This window comes from Panicum hallii, chromosome 5 (assembly GCF_002211085.1).
Source record: "Panicum hallii strain FIL2 chromosome 5, PHallii_v3.1, whole genome shotgun sequence".
NCBI classification, from domain to species: Eukaryota; Viridiplantae; Streptophyta; class Magnoliopsida; order Poales; family Poaceae; genus Panicum; species Panicum hallii.
Genome location: NC_038046.1, coordinates 48,376,448 through 48,396,845, shown reverse-complemented (window position 1 = coordinate 48,396,845; position 20,398 = coordinate 48,376,448). Strand labels below are relative to the sequence as shown.

Sequence of the window (20,398 nt, the reverse complement as noted above, 5' to 3'; positions counted from 1 at the left end):
ATTCCTCCCTCTTGGCCCTTTGCGGTATGGGGGTTGGATATCTTGGGACCTTTTCCTAGGGCCGTTGGCGGGTACCGGTACCTCTATGTTGCCATTGACAAATTCACTAAGTGGCCGGAGGCAACCCCAGTGGTTAACATCACCAAGGCGTCAGCAACAGCTTTCCTCAGGTCAATTGTGTGCCGGTTCGGGGTCCCGAACCGCGTCATCACAGACAATGGGACCCAGTTCACGAGCCAGTACTTCCAGGAGTACTGTGAGGACATGGGCATTCAGCTCTGTTTCGCCTCAGTGGCGCACCCCAGGAGTAATGGCCAGGTTGAGCGGGCCAACGCTGAGATCCTCAGAGGGCTCAAGATCCGGACCTACTGTGATCTTGAGAAGCATGGCGCAAGGTGGATTGAAGAACTCCCAAGTGTGTTATGGGGGAACCGGACCACACCTAGCCGGGCAACAGGGGAAACCCCTTTCTTCTTGGTTTACGGGGCCGAGGCGTGCCTTCCCCCGAGATTACCATGGGCTCTCTGCGAGTCCGGTCTTTTGATGAGGGAATGCAGGAACAGGAGCGTCGCCAAGATGTGGACCTCGTCGACGAGCGCAGATGGCGAGCAGCAGTCCGAAACGCACGGTACAACCAAGCGCTCCGGCGCTACCACCAACGGTTTGTGCGCAGTAGGGAGCTCCGGGTCGGGGACCTAGTCCTAAGGCGGATCCTGAACCGAGAGGGTATGCACAAGCTCTCCCCCAGCTGGGAGGGGCCCTTCAAGGTGACAAAGGTATGCCGACCCGGATCTGTTCGTTTGGCTGCGGAGGATGGAATGCAACTACCCAATCCGTGGAACATTGAGCACCTCCGTAAGTTCTATCCCTAGGACCCGATCGAGAGAGAATTTTTCCTTTGTAATTGGTAGCATCAACGTGCGGACCAGGGCGGTGGAGGTCCGCCCTCGTAAACCCGGTCCCTGGCGTACATCGCACAACTCTTCTGTACCAATTCATTAAGGGAAAGTTTGTTCTTGAATGCGTCCTTGAAGTCTATACAATTCTACATTTTTTCGCTTCTTGATTACGCTAACCCCTCACATGTTTTCTGCGTCTGTGTCATGGCCAAGGTTCTTCTTAAGTTGCGTAGCTACGTCCCTGCCCCGGACCTCTGTCTCAAAGGAAAAAAGGAACCGGACTCCTGTTAACTGGCTTCAGGGAAACGCGCTCGCCCTTTGCTGGGGTCCAAGGCTGTGTAGCCGCTTAGCCTGGTTCCGTACCCTAAGCCTACACGCCTTGCCCTCCTAGGGTGAGCGCCGTTACACCTCGAACCATGTACCAGGGGACCGGGACCCCTTTTTAGCCCTTAAACATGGGTCCCAGAGCTCTGACTCGCTACGCAACTCAGGAGGCCTCTGCTGGCCAGACCGGGAACCTGTGGGGACGTCTACTAAACGTCGATCCTAAGTCATGTGCAGGACCTCGGTCCAGGGGACCTCGGTGGACTCGAAAACACTTTCCGGACCGACGACCAGGAAAACAGCTAGGTTTTTCAAAAAAGTAGACGCACAAAATGTTTAAATGCATCTCTGATAATATGCACAACATTACGAAGTTATTTTACAATAACAAAATTATATTACAAAAGAAATAACAAAAAGATACTAGCACTACTGCTCTGGAGGTCCGGAGGCACCTCCACTCTCTGCAGGTTCGGGACGTCGCCGGAGGCGGGCCGCGACCAGGTCTACTGCCTCCTGGACTCCTTCCCGCGTAACGGCTTGCCGTTGCCCGGAGGGGTCCAACCAGTACGGGAGTCAGCTGGACGCCTGGATCATGGCTCCGGAAGCTGGTGAGGATGTACTCCGCCATCTCCCGGGCAACTACTCGTCCTTCTGCCTCCAGGAGGTCCTGTAGGCCGGCCTCCGCATCTTGCAGCCGCCTGGCGGTGGAGTCCAGCAGATGGAGCGCGGCACCGTATGGTGAAGAGGCCTCCGGCATCCAGATGGGGTTGGCCCCGAGCGCCTCTAGCAGAGGGTTCACCGCGCCAACCCATCTTGTTAATCGGTTGGCGCCGGCGTGCTGCTCTGCCAGGAGCCCCTCCACCTTGGCCTCCCTCTCCTGGAGTGCTGCCTCGCGCTCCTGGAGCCTCTGGTACCCGGCTGCCAGCTCCTCCTCCACGGCCTCTTCCCGCTTCTGGAGCTCCTGCAGCCGGGCCACCTCCTCTGCCTCTCGGGCGGCCAGCTCTTCTTCTTTCTTCGCTGCTGCCGCCACCTGTTCTGCGAGGGAGGCCTGTTGCGCCTCGGCCGTTTGTAAACGCCTCCCTCGCCGCCTCCGCCAGCTCCCGGGCGGCCCGCTCCCTAGCCGTCGCCGCCTCCTTCAGCCTCTCCGCGACGATCTGCGCCTCGAGGGCCTCCTTTTCCCGCCGGTTGGCCGCCTTCTCCCGCTGGAGCGCCGCTGCCTCTCGGCCGCGCGCCTCCTCCAGCCCCTCCTGAAGGAGCTCGCGCTCCAACACGAGCTTGGCGCGCTCCTTGGCGTGGCGGGCGGAGGCGGTGTTGATGCGGTCCCCCAGGCGGACCTCCCAGTCGGAGAGCCGCTGGCGCTCCACCTCCAACTTCTCCCACTCCCGGCGCATGCCAGCCTCTAGCTCCAGTTGAGCTTGTTGGCATTTGGCTATGAGCCGGGGGAGTGGGACCTCCGCTGTGCTCGGGAGGAGACGCCTTCCCAGTACCACCTCCGGTTCCTCCTCCTCCGCTGGTGGGGTGGCGCTACTGGCGACTTCGGCGGCCTCCGGAGCCGCAGCCTCTGCTGCCTCCGGAGCCGCCACCTCTGGTGCCTCCGGAGCCGCAGCCTCTGCTGCCTCCGGAGCCGCCACCTCCGCTGCCTCTGGTGCCGCCGTCGTCGCTACCTCTGGCCTAGCAGCCTCCGCCGTAGCAGCGACCCCCTCAGCTGCCGGTTCGGCTGGGGAAGGCCCGACCTCGGTGCCCGGCGCTGTTGCCGGGGCCTCTGCCGCCGCAGTGGGCCCGATCGCCTCCTCCTGGGGGGCGGCTTCTGGACGTGCGGCATGGTAGCCTCCAGCTCCGGACCACTGGGTCCGGAGGCCTCTAGGGCTGCTCCTGGCGGAGGCCCTGCTGGAGCCGATGCCGAGGACTCCGGCGCTGGCTGGGGGCCGGGTCCCCCATTTGGAGCATTTGAAGGTTGCGGCCTGCCGTACCACCTGTTTGGTTAAGCACCAGAAGCCATGAAAGGAAATGAAAAACCTTGATAAAACCACTTACGGGAAGTCGTACCACTCCCATCTGCCCCGGGCGGCCGGGGGGACCCTCCTCCCTGCCGAGGACCCCCCGGACCTCTGGGGGCCGTCCCCGACCTTTGAGCCCCCTGGCGGCGGCGTTGGGGACGGTGGTCTGGTCTCGGATGGAGGCGGTGGTGTCGCTGGCCGCGGCCCTGGTGGTGGTGGCGGAGGAGTCTGTTGTCCCGGCGGAGGCCGGTACTGTGGTGGAGGTGGTGCAGCTCCGCTCTGTTTCTCCACCCCCGTTGTCTTCTAGCGCTTGGGCGCCGGCTCCCCCACCAAGGAGCCATCGCCTCGCTGGAGCTTCCGGGACTTGCTCCCTTCGGCTTGGCTGCGCTGCTCGGGTGCCGCCCCCTGAGCTTCGCCGCTCCTTTGGGCCGGGGCAGCACCCGCACAGTCTTTCTGCCGGTGCTCTGGCACCGGCGCTTTCTCTTTTCCCTTCCCGCCGGGGGCCGGACCTCTGGGTCCCGGCTCCCCGGCACCTCCGCTGGGGCGTTGCTGGCGGTCCGGTGTGGCCCCAGGGATCTGGAGCCCGCGGTTGGGGTCGCCCCCAGTTGCCGGACCGCCAGGCCGCCCTCGTCCAGGGTCGGCATCGACGCCAGGACCGTTGACCGCAGAGCCTGGTCCTCGCATAGGGCCTTCACCCCGCTCGGGAGGACCAGGGACTCTGGAACGAACGCCTCGCGGTCATCGCCCGGATCGCGCCTCCAGCTCCGCCCGGGTGAAGTCGCCGCCGGGCCCTCGCGCGATCCTGCAGCAGTCGTTTAGCCCCGTGTACACGTAGGCCATCCGGGGACCGATGCTACAGGGGGGCGATTCGTCGCTTCAGGAAGTCGCCCAGCACCATCATAGAGTCAGGCCGCTCCTTGCCAGCTTCTTGATCCGGTTCAGGACTGGGTCGAGCTCTACCGGAATTGACGGCCTGGCCTTCCAGGTGCTCCGGTCGCTCTGGGGGCCCCCTTCCGGCAGTTCTAGGCGGTCGTGGGGGTCCGTCACCGCAATGACCCAGCCTTCACGCCAGTCCTCCCACTTGGAGCTGGAGAAGGCGGCGATGTAGGCGCCCGACATCCCGTGCCGGAGTTGGAAGTAGTAAGCGCCGATCTCACCGCGCTTCTTCCCGGTCCCGACCAGGGAGTAGAAGTGTTTGAGATGGTGGTGCAGGGGCGCACTCCCACGAACATCTCCATGAAGTGGGCGAAGACCGCCGCGGAGGAGAACGGAGTGGGGGGTGAGATGATGAAGTTGGAGGCCGAACTCCTCCAGGAGCAGGAGGAGAAGGAGGAGATCGGAGGAACCAACCCGCACATAATGTACGAGTTGAAGAGGACGAACTCCCCCGCGGCAAGGTCGCGGAGGGGAACCTCGCCGGCCTTGACCTTCCCGGCATTCGCCGGCGGTCCACCCTAGAAGGCGCCGCACCGCGTCCAGCTGATCCTGGGTCTGGAAGCGGCGCGGGAAAGGAAGTGAAGCCATGGAAATTGTTGGGGTGGATCGCGAAGGAGCAAGGAAGAGAGAGGAGCCGGGCGCAAGGAAGCTGATCGCGAGAAGGGATGCGGAGACGAAGGGGCGCTACGGCGTCTGTTGTTGGCGAGAGCGAAAAGGTAGCCGTTCCCTTCGGCGCATACCTTTTATGCAAAAGACTGCTCCCCCTTCGCGTCCCGCGGCGACCGAGGGGAAGCCGAGCGGTCGCCAGCGCCGCCTTCCCCTACCCTCACACTCAATGACCGGTGGGCTCGGGTCCACCAGTCATTGGCGTGGGCGCTGGAGGATCGTGGGAAGGGCGGAATCCGAACCGCCCGAGCCGCGGCGGGCTCGAATGAGACAAGAATCTGAACCGTCTGACGCGCACGGTGCGCGCGGAAGACGGGTCCCTCGGGGATCCCGCTACGGGCGAAAGGACATCCGTGCCCTCGCCTGGCGGGAACGAGCTGTACACCCGGCGCGATGCTGGGATTTGGCCCCACCTGCGGGTTCATCCCTCTCCCGAGGTGGGCCCGGGGGCCTCTGTCGGTACATACAGATAGGGGTACCTCCTGCTAGGGTGTCCAGGCCCTGGGACTTCTCATAATCCACGCTCCCCCTCGCCTCTGGGCCACGTGGCATACGGCCTCCGGGCCTGACAGCTGGGACCACGGTCTCCGGACCCTCCCCGAGCTCCGTGAGGTCCGGGCCTCTGCACACCCACGTGGCGGGAGAGCTCTCGGGTAACCCCTGCGGACCCGGCCTCCCTGGGAGGTCCGGGGCCGCCACGTGTGATGGCCAGACCATCACAGGCCAGCCCGCTCCGGCCGGCCACGGGGGCCCCGGACCCCTCTTTCCCCCGGGAAGGGGTCCGGTGCCGCCATGTGCTGCCCGCGGGAGGAGCGGGGCTGACCCCGCCGCGTGCCTGCGGCCGGAGGCCCCTTACGGGTCGCCTCTCCACCTACCAGCATTTAATGCGGTAGCTGAGTTGGGCGCGCCAAGGTCAAAAGGTGCGGCCTGCCACTGACACACGGGGCAGGTAAGCTGACACCACGGTAAGCCCGCCTGATCTGAAGGCGGCGCGTCGTATCACCGCGCACAGTGCGCGGACTGTGTGCAGTCCCGTCACGGTGCTGCGCGCGTGATGATGGTCTGTAATAGGCGTGCTAAGGCTTGCGCTGTAACAGTGCGCATGGTACGAGCCAGCGCTGGCTCGCCCCCTGACTGGAGGTTCCATCCCAACAGTGACAGCACGGCTACACTGTTGGGCAACGCTGACACCGAACACTGTACAAGACAAGGCTGTACACGGCCGTATCCCGACTGTGGATACGCACATCAACTTCCCGATCGAGAGGACTACGGAGAGGAGCTCGAGGAGATGACCTCCATATCTCTCGTAGAACAAGCTCCTGTTGGCCGGACCCACATGTCGGGGTCCCGCTCAGTGTAAGCACTCCTCTTGGACTATAAAAGGGAGAATGCACTCGTTAGAACACAGGATAAAAAACACTCACACTAGACGTTCAAGTTCCAGGTTGCACACACGCAAGTTTAGGCTGCTTTCCATTCAGGCTCACGCAGCCAATACAACACCAAAGTGGACGTAGGGTATTACGCTACGGCGGCCCGAACCACTCTAAATCTGCGTGTCCTTCCTGCGTTCATCTGTCCACGATCGAGCGCTCCTGAGTCCCTCCAAACCCATCCTTAACTAGGATTAGGCGGGTGCTCTCCGCCACCCGGCTGGAGAATTCCTCCGACAGCATCTAGACATAATATATACGTAGATTTATAGTAAAAACTATAAATCTAGAAAAACTAAAACGACTAACAATTTAGGACGAATGGAGTAATAAGTACAGACATCAAGGCAAGTCTAGTCTCTTGCAGTTAGACCGCCAACCAACCAACAAATTGACTCTGATACATTAATAGTTATCCCATACTAGGAATACTGCTCCAACTCTATCTCTAACTAGCGATTACAACCCAACTTCTAACTATACTTAAATGGGATGTACACATATTGGACACGATTACTTCATGGATATTCTTACCCTATTTTGAACCCAATTGTGATTTTACCCCCACTTTCTTTCACTTTGCATTTTTACCCTTACTTTACTGTTTGGAAACGAAAACCTCACTTTACCCCTACTCCGTGAAAAGCACATAATGGTGTCAAAGAAGACAATTTTGACCTTGCGAATATACCCTACTTTTTTGAACTTTGTGAATATACCCTTGTTTGCCATTATATTTTAGCAGCATTTCAATAAGAATATGAACAAGAATTTGACAGAATTTTGACAGCATCATAACACATAAAAGTAAGTTCAAACCACATGCATATATATATATAGATAGATAGATAACATCCTATCATACATATCCAAAAGAGATGTACTACTAGATCACATCCCCATCATACATATCCAGAAGATGAGCACCACCAGATCACATCCCAACATAGGTGTCCAACAAAAGCAACTATATATTACATGTTCAGTGGCTGCATCACATTCATGCATCTATTCTTAACAATGTAGCCAATCGTCCTCCTATTCCTCCCCTTCTTCCTCTTCCTCTTCCCCTTCCTCCTCCAACACCTTCTGTTCCAGTTTCACTTTCACTTGGATTTCCCCTTTCTCTTCCTCTTCCTCCTCCTCTTCCTCTCCCTCTTCCTATTGCACTTACACCTGCACTTGCACTTCACACAAAGATAGAAAAATAGTTCAGTGGACAATTTGACTACATAAAGAAGGAAAAAAATATAAATAGTTAGGAATCCATCACTCACACTGAGGTTTGTGAAGATGATCCATTTTGTGAAGCTGAAAGCTTCCTCTTTTGACTAGCAATGGGACCTCCTTGGCAATACTTGACTATATGGCCTAGTTCATTACATTCAGAACATGGCTTCCTCTTTTTGCTAGTGCCAGCCTCATCATATGACTTCATTCTAGATATTCTTGGTCTATCCGGTTTCCTTCTCAATTTAGACTTCTTGATTTTGTAGCCTAAATCAACACATGGCTAACTATCCTTCAATGTCATAGGATTGAAAGTACCTGCATATGCCTTCCTTCCTGAACTTATCAACAGAGAAGTAGTCATTAACAAATTCATCTATCTGTACATGCCTACTAAGCCTAGCAATAAAAGCTAAAGCATGAGTGTAGGGCTTTCCAGTCACTTGCCAAGCCCTGCAACTACATCTCTTTTGTTCCAAATTCACTGCATGTTTGAATCTATTCACAGTTACTTCTATTGTTCCAGCCCCACATATCAACACCTCATGGACCTTAATAGTCTTGATTTTAGCATTCAGATCATTGGTGACAGCTGGAATGACTTTTCCTGATATTTTCCTAGCAATTTTGGCCCTCAAAACCATTTTCTTGATGATCATCTGTCTTATCTTGTCATGCATGTCAACAACTTAAAAATCCTTGGTTTTTGACACCCAACTATTAAAATATTTAGAAAGGTTGTTGTTGATTTAATATACCTTGCAATCTTTAGAGAATTTACTTCTACTCCAAACATATGGATGATTATCATCCAACCAGTCAAGTCAAGTGCACCAGGATCCTTCTCCTCTATCTTGCCCATGAAGTAATTGAACTTATCAATTGTGAAGCTCTTGGCAGCACACCACATATTCTTACCATAAAGCTCACTACCGTACCCATTCTTCTTCGTGTTCTTCCACAAGTGTATACATCATATACAGCCACCTCTATACCTTTGCCCGCATCTGTACTAATGAAAAATCCAGGAGGAGTACCAATCGCCTTCTTCAAGTTATTGACAAACCAAGTCCAGCTTTCTTTAGACTCGATTTCAATCACACCATAAGTCATTGGAAATAGCCAATTATAACTATCCACCGCAACCGCTGTTGCCAACTCATCTTAACCTACAACAAATGAGAGAAAAAGGTACTAGTTAGTGCTAGTTACTTGCCGAAAATGATAGAAAAAGGTGTACTTGCTAAAAATGACAGAAAAGGTACTAATTACTTGATGATTACCTTGCAGCCAATGTATTTCGTACTCGTTGATGCAAAAAAACGTCCACTTGCAGCCCTAATCAGCTCTCTTGCATTTAGCTCTAAACCTACTCTTGTCCTTTTTCACAATCTCAAAAGCATGATCATGCAAGATTGCATGATGGGTAACTGCAGACTTGCACTGATCCACATATGGGAACACCACATTTACATCAATAATTGGATCATCAACATCATATGAAAAGGGGGGTCATATTCATCATCATTGTCAACTACTTCACCATTAGGATCAAACTCAGGGTCAGAGCAATCATCATCAGAGTCGGATGATGCAGCCAAGTCACTATCATAGCTGCTATCACTTGGCACCACAAGCGAATCAGTGTTAGAATACATGCCCTCCTCATCAACTCCTACACCCTCATCACCATCTCCACCTTTTCCCTTACATTTGGTGCCTCCCTTTTTCTTACTTGTGGATGTGGCTCTCTCATTGGTGCAGCTCTCATTGGTAGGTCTCTCGGTGGCTCTTTCATTAGTGGTGATGGGTGCTTTATTTCTTACAGATGGGTGGCACCTACGTTTCATTGTCGAACACTGCAATGGGCCCACAAAATCATTGATTTGGGCATTCATATGAACTACTCCCTTATCTATATTAAGCTGAAACCACTCAAGCAACTGCTCATTAGATTTTATCTCCATAGAACATTCTAACTCACGCCACAAAGTAATGTGCTGCTTGGAACCCCACATATAGCGTTCAGCTATGAAATCAACCAACTGCAACAAGCTATAGTTATGGATGTCAACCGTTTGAGTTGGCAAAGTTTTACCCGGCGTCCATGGTTTTGGTTCCCCATCAGGAAAACTGAAGAAGGACCGAACCCTAACAACAAGATTCAAACTCTTCTGATTTGTTCTACAAATCAGAGCAATTGAAACCAAATTAGTGCAATTGTCTAAATCCCAAGGTTAATTTGTCCCACAGTTGGTCAATACACAGTCATAGGTCAAAATTTCATACCTAGGCACCAACTCCACGGCTCTGGACTCTGACTCAATGGGCGCACGCCTGGCTGCCCGGGCCCTAGCCGAGCCCGCCCTTGCCGCACCCTGGCCGAGCCGCGCCGCCGGGTGAGCCACGCGCTGGCCGCCCGCGTGCGCCCGCAGTGGCACTGCCAGGCGAGCTGCGCGCTGGCCGGTCGCACGCGCTCGCGCCCGCCCTCCCCCAAGCAGCGACTTGGCCGAGCCGCCCTCCCGCCGCCGCGCTCCTCTAGGCCGCGTCCCCAGGCCCGCCGCAGCCACCGCCGCTAAAGCACCGGCCTCCAGACCCGAGAGAACGAGAGGAAGAGAGAGGTCTGGTTCGATCCGGTTCGGGGAGAAGAGATAAAGGTTAAGGGGTATGTTTGTCTTTTCGTAGGGCTTTTGTTATTTTTCTAATTATTTTATTTGGGATGAAGCTAACGGTGTTAGGAATAGGGGTAAACGGAGGCTTCATTTCTAAACAATAAGGATAAAAATGCAAGGTAGTAAAATCAAAATTGGGTTTGAAGTAGGGGCAAGAACACAATAGCCCCAAACTTCATTATATGAATACATGAGCCCAGATACTCAGTGACGCAACAAACTGTTCATTTGGGCCAGCTGAGTGCCAACTATCACCAACGTGAGTACTCCACCAATGTCATTAGTACTAGGAAATATGGTGGGTGTCGTTGTTGCATAAAATTGTGAATTGACGATGAGAGGGACACTTTTACGAAGTGGAATTGAAAACACTTTTTACCCTTAAAAAGTATTTTTGGAATACAAAGTGGAATAACTAAGGGCTAAGTACTTTAAGAATACTATAGGTGCCATTGGAATAAAAAGTGGAATGGTAACTCCCTGAATACTTTAAGGGTACATCTGAACTAAACAAACAAAAACGGCATTATATTTGCATTTTTTATTTTTCCTCCCGTTCAGGAACTATCTTGCGTGATACTTAAACTAATTAATAGTTGTGCTGATTGGAACAAACATGCTTCTAAACGTTCATTTAGCTCGTGTTACGCTACTTGCTTGACATATGTTTCAAAACAACTTAAAATTACCTCCATGGCTCAAAGGAACAGGAGCTTGCACAAGTTCTCTTAGATGATTAATACAGTAAATATGATTAATATAAAAAGTAATGTGAGGAACAATACGGGTAGATTCAATATATTTACTCAAAACACGAAGCAATGCAGAACAGAAATTTACTGTTTTAAAGTACTATGCATTTCATGGAATGGTATTGTTATGAGAAGATATTGTAGTACCTGAGCCACTAGGACATCCCTGACTTGGATATGTAAATGCTTCACTTCCTTGATGTTTATTTTCCAATTGTATGCTCTTGAAACAAATATCTGGATGTTGCAGGACCTCCCTCCCATCAACAATCCGAAGCAAACCTGTTCTGACTTGCACTGAGGGAACCATAGTCAATTGCACTTGAAGAAGGCACAGATGCAAAAAGATTAATAGATTGAGTTAAACATTATAAACTATTGACGACTGATCTTATGAGGTACAAAATAAGACAATCAGATTGGCCTTCAGCAGGAACAACATGCCCGCTCTATAAATTCGCAATTCATCTGATCACAAAAGTGATCTTTAGGAATTTGTTGCCAAAATAATTATATGGTGAAAAACTTGCTAGATATAAGTTGAATACTCCATACATAGGGGCGGTAAAGGGCTCAAATTTTAGCCTAGATAATCTAAGGGACGGACCCTAATAAGTTGGGCTCTAATCTTATTAAATTTTGAGCTAAAAATATAAGTGATGAGGACATCACTAACATGGATATGGCCATATTAGTGTCTTCTTTCCCAAAGCTGAATCAACTCTATATCAAGATTAAATTCGATACATTTGAACAATTAATGATGTAATATAATTTCTATGCATTCTTATTTTCAGAATTACTTGATTGGGTAAAGCTTTGTGTGGAAATTACATGGAAAATATGAAGGACCAAAGAAATTAATTGGGGACCAAGCCCAAGTCTTTCTAATGTTCTCCACAACGTCACTTTTAGTTCTGTCCTGCAGTCTGAATCCAACATCCAAAATATGCTGGATTTGGACTCTTTCTTTCCCCACCACGTTACTTTTGGTGCAAGGAAAGAAAAAGTCCAAATCCAACATGTTTTGGATGTTGGATTCGGACTGCAGGACAGAACCAAGTTGTAACGGCTGCCACGACTTCATACCGACTCCGATTGGGGCGTTTTTCAACTTCACGAAAAGCTTATCAAGTCTACTATCATATGGATCTGGACTCATATTCATATCTTCTTCAAGGCAGCCACAGTCGTTGATTTACTACAGAGACCTTTTCTATCCACGGTGTTGCGTCACCCTATTTTGGTCCGATGGGCTGTGTATCAAGTGAGGCTCAATAGGGGCGTGTCCTAGGGTTTAGGGATGACCTCCACCATATCCTGGTCGTCCTCTACCCTCTCATATACCTCCACAGCTGCCACAAACAGATTGGGTTTTATTTTGTTGAAAGTTTAGCCATTGCTACTTGCTTGTAGACGCGTGTGTCGGCTAGACCATCTGTTCTACTCGATTCATAACCCCACCTTTCTGATCTCAGATTGGTTGTTATTTTCATATTTGCAATTGAGTTGCTTGTTCTACTTGTTCTTGCTTGTTCTTCGATTGCTTGCAGGACGAGTGCCCTAGTGGCCGGGTGTTGCGCTCCACAAGATCGCGGCAGCCATTGGAGGTGGTGTATCGGTTGCTAAGGCGCAACATCCTTGGAAGGCTGTAATCAGGCCGTGAACGTCGGGTTCACACATCAGTTTCTCCCCTTCTTGTCTTCAAACCATCCTCGGTTTGGCGTTATGAGTGTTGTTCAGTAATGGAGTCTTTTCAAGTTCTTTCAAATATAATCCTAAAACTTCAAATAAAATACAAGATAGCAAGATTTGCTCCCTTCTTGAAAATTAACCTGCAACATGTTATCAATAGCAAAGAAACTCGATATGGTATAATTAGTTTTAATGCAAATCATTTGCTAATCGCTTTGAGATACTCTTAAATGAGATTTTAAATCTAAATAAATATACACCCAACGTACCATATACTCTCCCGAGTGTTATATTTTCCAATTACATAGAACGAACAATGATCAAAACATGACGAAATGCAATTCTGAAATAATTTCTTCTCTAAACAATTTAGATTGCAAAGAATATCAAACTCAATGTGGAAAAACAACATGTTCATCATTCAAATCAGATTGCACATGTCCATGTACTAGTTGTGTGGTAGATTTGAGTGAAGTATGATCACACAACTCCTCTTTATCACGAGGATCAACAAGCAAATCACCATGTAATAAAGGTAAATCAGCAATGATTCCTACTATTTGTTGCTCTCTAGTAGCATGATAAGTAGACAATTGAGTTTGATCTTGATGGCACCCACCTCGAGTATCAGAAGCACTCCATGCGTTACCTACATGAGCCTCCTTAGGGAATGATGGCAGAAGAAGCTTGTCTTCTTGGTTATCCATCGATGCACATGGCAGCTCATCTCCCATGTTGGAGATGGGCCTAATTTTCTGCAAATTGTTAGAACCATACACAGGAACAAAAGGAAGCTCCTCTGCTGAAAGCTTTCTTCATTGCAAGTATGCAAGGCTAACAAAGTCTCATTTTCAGCAGTGCAAGCTAGTTTTAACAATTGAGGCAAGAAAGTATATGTTTCATGAACAAGAATATCATAGATTTCTTTGTTCAGCCCTCTCAAAAATCTATTTTCAGTAGCATCTTCGCATTCCATGAAACCACATTGCAACATAAGAATGTGAATATCTAGTTAGTATATTCAACAGTGTTACTACCTTATTTCAAACTTTATAGCTTAGCAAGAAAATGATCAGCATAATATTTAGAAACAAAATACTCTCTGAAAACAGTTTTCAACGTATTCCATATTTTAGATACCTTATCATGTCTACACAAACATTTCCGAATAGCTAAAGCATAATCAATAAGAACTCTAACAGCAGCTAGAGTTATTTGCTCTTCTGACAAATCATGTTTGCAAACTTACCATCATATAGCGGCAAGTGTTGAATGACATCCTGAATCTGAAGATGTAGTTTCATTAGCTCAAAAATCTTCGTGTCACCTGTCATGATTAGTAGAAAACAAAAAACATAAAAATAATATGTATGCTCTTGTCAACTATTAGCATATGTCAGTTGTAAATCTCTCAAACTCACCTTGTTTAAAACAAGCTCTTACAAGTTCTTACCAAGTCAAAATAGTACGGGTCGACAGCTAACAAGTCAAGCACCTGAAAAGAAGTGTATTGGTGCTGCAGCAATAACACCTATCGAGCCGTAGTCAGATATGTGAAGTTGTAGGTGGCTAAAAAAAAAGAAGCACAAGGAAATACCAGCACCAAATTAGTCATAAAAGCAAACTGACTAATCGTTCAATCATGGTACTGTGCTGGTTCTAGGCTAGGACGTGCTAGAGACGCGAGCCTGGACACAAACGAAGTCACTGAACTGCAGCAAAGACGGGTCACAAGGAGAGGAATACCACCAAAAGAAAACCTCTTCTCTTCTTCTTTCTCTTTCTTTTCTTTCTTTTCTTTTTCTTTTTTATTTTTTATTTCAAGTACCGCAAAGCTGAAATTTTACAACAAGAGATAACAAGCTACTTACACCAACTAAATGTTCCCTTGGGAAAGGTGATTCATCAGCAAAGTCGAAACAAGTGGCTGTTTTGCAAAACCAGCAGATGTGCAAATATCCAGGGCGATTGCGAAGCGCTCTGAAGGAATTTTGGGGTGACGTTGGATCCGTTACAAAGCCCATGAAAAATTCTTTCCAGATTGTATTTAAATAGCCTATTTGGATTCAGCACCAAGGAAATATGGTGGTTTTCTTTTTAGGAAGAAATTTGACTCCGAATCAAATTTTGTTTGGAACTTGTTGGGTTTTCTTTTCTAGATGGAAGGATGAACGTGGATGAAACCTCAACGGACGTGGTTAGCGTTATGGTGGCAAACAAAACAAAGGGATTTGGAAATACTCTAGCTCGTGGAGAGAAACAAAGAAATCCTAATTTGCAATTGTGACACAAACATGACTAGAACTCGACACTCTAAACGACTAGACGCTAAGACCAGCAATTTGGCACAAACTGATGCAACCGAAAACTCAACAAACCCTAACTCAGCAGTACTAGTAAAAGGATCAAAAGATTTATAGGATTATGGACAAACTAATCTATTATTTTTTTTCTTTTCTGGACTTTAGGAAACTAAAAACAGCGAAGGATTGAAAATCTCTCACCGAACAACCTTGCTCTGATTACCAACTAATATGTGACCCCACTAGGGTTTGTTCCTGATCTTTCGGTGATAGGGGATGGATAACTCAATTGGTGGATGGAGACGACAGTCACGGCCCGACTACAACCTTCTAAGGATGCTGCGCCTTAGCAACCGATACACCACCTCCAATGTCTACCGCGATCTTGTGGAGCGCAACACCCGGCTACTAGGGCACTTATCCTGCAAGCAATCGAAGAACAAGCAAAAAAAAGTAGAACAAGCAACTCAATTGCAAATATGAAGATAACAACCAATTTGAGATCACAAAGGTGGAGTTCTGAATCAAGTAGAACGGATGGTCTAGCCGACACACGCGTCTACATGCAATTAGCAATGGCTATGGAGATATATGAGAGGGTAGAGGATGATCAGAACGTGGTGGAGGTCGTCTCTAAACCCTAGGACGCGCCCCTACTGGGCCTCACTTGATGCACAGCCCATCGGACCAAAATCAGGTGATCCAGCACCGTGGATAGAAAAGGTCTTTATAGTAAATCAACGATTGCAGCCGCCTCGGAGAAGATTTGGACATGAGTCTAGATCCATACAAAAATAGATTTGATAAGCTTTCCGTGAAGTCCAAGAACGCCCCAATCGGAGTCGGTATGAAGTCGTGGCAGCCGTTACAACTTGGTTCTTTCCTGCAGTCCGAATCCAACATTGAAAATATGTTGGATTTAGACTCTTTCTTTCCTTGCACAAAAAGTGACTTGGTGGTCTGGTGGAGAACATTGGAAAGGCTTGGTCCCCAATCAATTTCTTTAGTCCTCCATATTTTTCATATAATTTCTACACACGGCTTTATGCAATCGAGTAATTCTGAAAATGAGAATGCACAGAAATCATAGTACAATATTAATTGTTTAAATATATCAAATTTAATCTTGATATAGAGTTGATTCACCTTTAGGCAAGAAGGCACTAATACGGTCGTATCCATGTTAGTGATGTCCAAATCAATAAGAGTCAAGTTGAATTGTGAAGAAAGCACTTGGGCTTTGATCTGTTGCCACCCCTATCCATACAACTGCTAGTCTATAATTATACGGGGAGTATCAGATTGCAGTGCTAGGTATATATATATGAGGAGGCTATTATTCCTGCGATTTAAGGCTTGACTTGCATAAATTCAATCTGCAACACAGAATGTGTATTTTTCCCTTTGGACAAAATTCAATGATGCTACCATTCTTTCCTATAGGTCGTCATGTGACTAGCAGATCGAATATACACCACCACTACAGTTTAACAAATAGTCGTATTTGTAACTTAGCATCTATTAGCAGTGATGGAGTTATGGATACATAGAGAAAAACTGAACTATGAACCAAAAAGAAATTAGGAGCATAGAAACAGAAAACAGAGGTGATACTTTGAAAGTGAAGGGGCTGCGTCCATGAACTCATGATAATAATCCTGCCACAAAATAGAAGAATCATTGTGCAAACGGAGGAATCATGCAAGGCAGCAACCACTCATAGATTTTTCTATTACCTTTACCTCTGAAAAGGAAGAACAGGAATTTAACAACCAAATGGGTTTTGAACACCAAGGCACCATGGGAACAGGAGGATACAAAACAATCATATTAATAACAAACAACATTAAATATTATTGCAGAACTTAATTTAACACATTCATTTGTTTTTTCAACTTGCAGATAAGCAGCATGAGAAATGGTATGCCCTTTTCCACCATCTGAATTACAACCCTCCTCCCCTGGCAGCCTTCCCTCCAAATCTTCAATATCCCTAAAATCCAAACACTAAATCCCCAACCCTAACCACAAAACATAACTAATATACTGGAGAAGTCTGATGTTCCCGAAGATGGAGTAGAGAGAGGAAAGCTGAGACGATAGGACAAAAGTTTCGGGTATCTGGGAAGGAAGAAACGTCCGAATTCATATAGCTCAGCACCTCATGTGCCGGTCACTTCAAACTTACAAATGACATGAACAGAACTCGATGGTCCAATTATTTGAAGTTATTGCAATGCACCTATCATCGACAAGAATCACAGAGAACACGCCACACATCCATGATCGAGCTCACAAATCCTTGGCATTTCCCATGGGGTTTCCATCGAAGCGGTTGATCCTGAAGTGACCAAGCTCCACGCCGGCCTCTGCTGCAGGCCTCGCCTCACCGTCCATGGCCATCTCGGCCAAGATACTCCCCACCGCCGGACCCATCTTGAACCCGTGACCAGAGAACCCGGCCCCGATCACCACGTCCTCGCCGAACTCCCCGCCGAGGAAGTCGATCACGAAATCCTCGTCGGGCGTCATGGAGTACATGCACGGCAGGCGGTCGGCCGGCCCGCCGGCGGTCTCCACGCGCCCCGGCATGAACTCATCAATCCACCGGGCCACCCGCTCCACGACATCGCCGCCGCCGGAGACGAGTTCGCGGCTGTCCGGATCGCACGGCGGCCCGCCGTGGTAGTTGATCTTGATCATGCCCGGGCGCTCCAGCGACGGCGTGCTGTACACGAAGTGCGGGGCGCAGTAGCTCGAGAACGTCGGGAATCCAGCCTCCGCCGTGAGCTCGCGCTCGCGGCCGGGCTTGATGCGCCAGTACAGGACCATCGTGTGTAGCGGCTGGATGGGGAGGTCCACGCCGGCGACGGACTTGACCAGCTTGCTCGTCCACGCGCCCACCGTGACGACGCACTTGGCGCCGCTGAACTCCTCTCCGGTGCTCGTCTCCACCACGACGCCTCCCTCCGGCCCCTTTCTGATGCCCACGACCTCCGCGTTGTCCCTCACCACGGCGCCCTTCTTGGGGACGAGCGCCTGGAACATCCTGACCGCCTCGGTCGCGTTCAGGACGCCGCTGCCGCGCTCGCTGACGGCGGCCACCCACCCACCCATCGGGGACCCGGAACGCGCCTCCCCACCTGGCGGCCAGGTCGCCCACCTCCTCCGCGCCGGCGTTCCCGGCGGCGGCGAGGACCGAGGCGTCGCTGCGCGGGCCCAGGGAGAGCAGCGGCGTCGGGGGGAGGACGCGGCGCCCGGACTCGGCCTCGGCGGCCTCCCAGAGGCGGCGGGCGAGGCGCACCATCGGCGGGTACCGCGCGTCCGGGTACGCGTCGCGGATGGTGCGCAACTCGCCGTGCGAGGAGCCGAGGCCGTGCAGCAGGTCGAAGCGCTCCAGGAGCAGGGCGCGCGCGCCGCGGGACGCCGCCACGTGCGCCGCGCAGCTGCCCATGATCCCGGCGCCGACCACGATCACGTCGAAGTCGAAGCGGTGTCCGCCGCCGCCGCCGGCAGCCACGGTAGCAGCAGCAGGCGCGGCCATGGCGTGAGTAATTGCTGTGGGCGGTGGCCTTTGGTGCACGAGATTTTGGGGAACTGGCCAGTGTGCTGCCTGAGCAGAGCAGAACGAAAAGGGGAGAGCGGGCGAGCCAGGAGCCCCAGGAGACGGCTGCTGCTGCAGTGCTGCGTGCTGCCAGCTACGTTAGGTGTGAAGTGGGCCAGATGGGCCAGAATACGGGGCGGCCCAGTTCAACATGTTGTTTCTTTTTTTATGCATTTGTTACTTTCAGTTGATCTATACTTGCGTTGCTAAAAAAATATGATGCATACTTGTGCCGTTGTGTGTGACATATATATTGTACCATATCAACCAGATTGGATCTACGGTAGAGTAGAAGTTCCATGAACAACCTCGACACAATCCCATGGTGAAGACATGCATCATAGGTTCTTTGGCATCCCGGAGGGCATGAACATGATCAAGGTGGACAAAGTGAGAGTTCATCTATATGTTCTTTCTCTACTCATGAATTACGGGGCCTGCAGGACACATACGTGAAACGCATTGACATTGTCGCTGAAGCTGAGCGCAGGAGCCAAGGGAAGTCAGTGGACGGGGAACTCCTATACCTAGGGCGGCGCCAGCAGGTAGCCGCACCGAGGGAGGGGAGGGGCCGGGGCGGTGTCGGCGGGTCCCATCGACGCTGTGTTGAGGGCGGCACCAGCAGGGGATATCATCGCGGTGAGTAGGACGGCGATGTGAGGTGGGACGGCGCACAAACGGGAAGGGGAGGAGCGACGACGAAGGGGAGGGGACGGGGTGGTGCCGCCAGGGAGCCGGGCCGGCGCCGAGATCTCGCGGGGGTGGGGAAAAAAGGAGGGGTGCGTGGAGAGAGAGGCAGAAGGTGACCAGGTGAGGATAATGTTGGGGGGTGACGGACGGGTCACGTGGACACGCGGGATGGAGGTGGGTTGGAATGATCCCACCGATTTGGAGGGATCGTCCCAACCCGGATCTCATGCGCATATTCTTAGGTAGGTTGGACTCGGTTCATCAAAATTTACGACCAAACACGGGTCCAACTGGATCAAACCCGTTCTAATCTAGTTGAACCTTGCAACCAAACAGACCTTAAGCCTAGCTAGCTCTAGCCTATCTTGTCTAATGCAGGAGGTTCATGTTTGTTTGAGCTAGGGCTAGGTTCATTTATTATGATTTGGTTGTCTGGATTGTTTGAGTATGATCACTTTCATATTATCTCTTAAAAAAAATCACGCTCTCCCTAGCTCTTCTCATCGCTAGTACTCTCGATAGGGTCCAGAAAATGACAATTTGCTCCCTTGTTACCCATGAGTCACCATGAAAATAGATACACACGTTAATATACATGACAGATTTTAAAATTAACAAAATTACCGTAGGCGCCTCGCTCGCTGTCGACGGATACGTCACCTACCGCTGAAAGAATAACGTCTGGTTAAATTCTAGATTAAATCCAGAAAAATGTGAACGCCCGTGCCGAATCAAGAATTTGAATCTAGTTGGGCAGGTTTCATAAAAAAACCTTAACAGCTGAGCTGCCCTCGATTTGCGGGCAACCTTCTTTATTGTGTTAACAAGACATTTAACGTGGTTGTCCTGGCCTGATCTTTAGAAATATGGTTGATTACACGTAACACAAACATTACCACCCTGTTGGTTGAGTGGATTTTTTTGTCACTGTGGCCAATTGTTAATGACTGAGATGGTACCATATCAGTGAGAGTAATTGCAGCTAGGATAGAGTAGGGGAAAAAACATATAGTGAGTAATTTAGAAGACAACTGGGTTTTAAAAATTTGATACTCTTTTGAAAAGTAGAGATCCTCTATTTGTAGTAGCACTACTAGTAACAAGGAATCAATCTAAAGACAATGGAACATGGCAACATGCATGAAAGACGGGACAGAACACAACTTTTTTTTTCAAAAGTACGGCAAGAGA

At 50.1% G+C, this 20,398-nt stretch overlaps 1 pseudogene; it reads right to left on the bottom strand.

Annotated features, from left to right (window-relative positions):
- Positions 1–17,035: 17,035 nt before the first annotated feature.
- LOC112894535 lies at positions 17,036–18,647 on the bottom strand (annotated as a pseudogene).
- Positions 18,648–20,398: the final 1,751 nt, after the last annotated feature.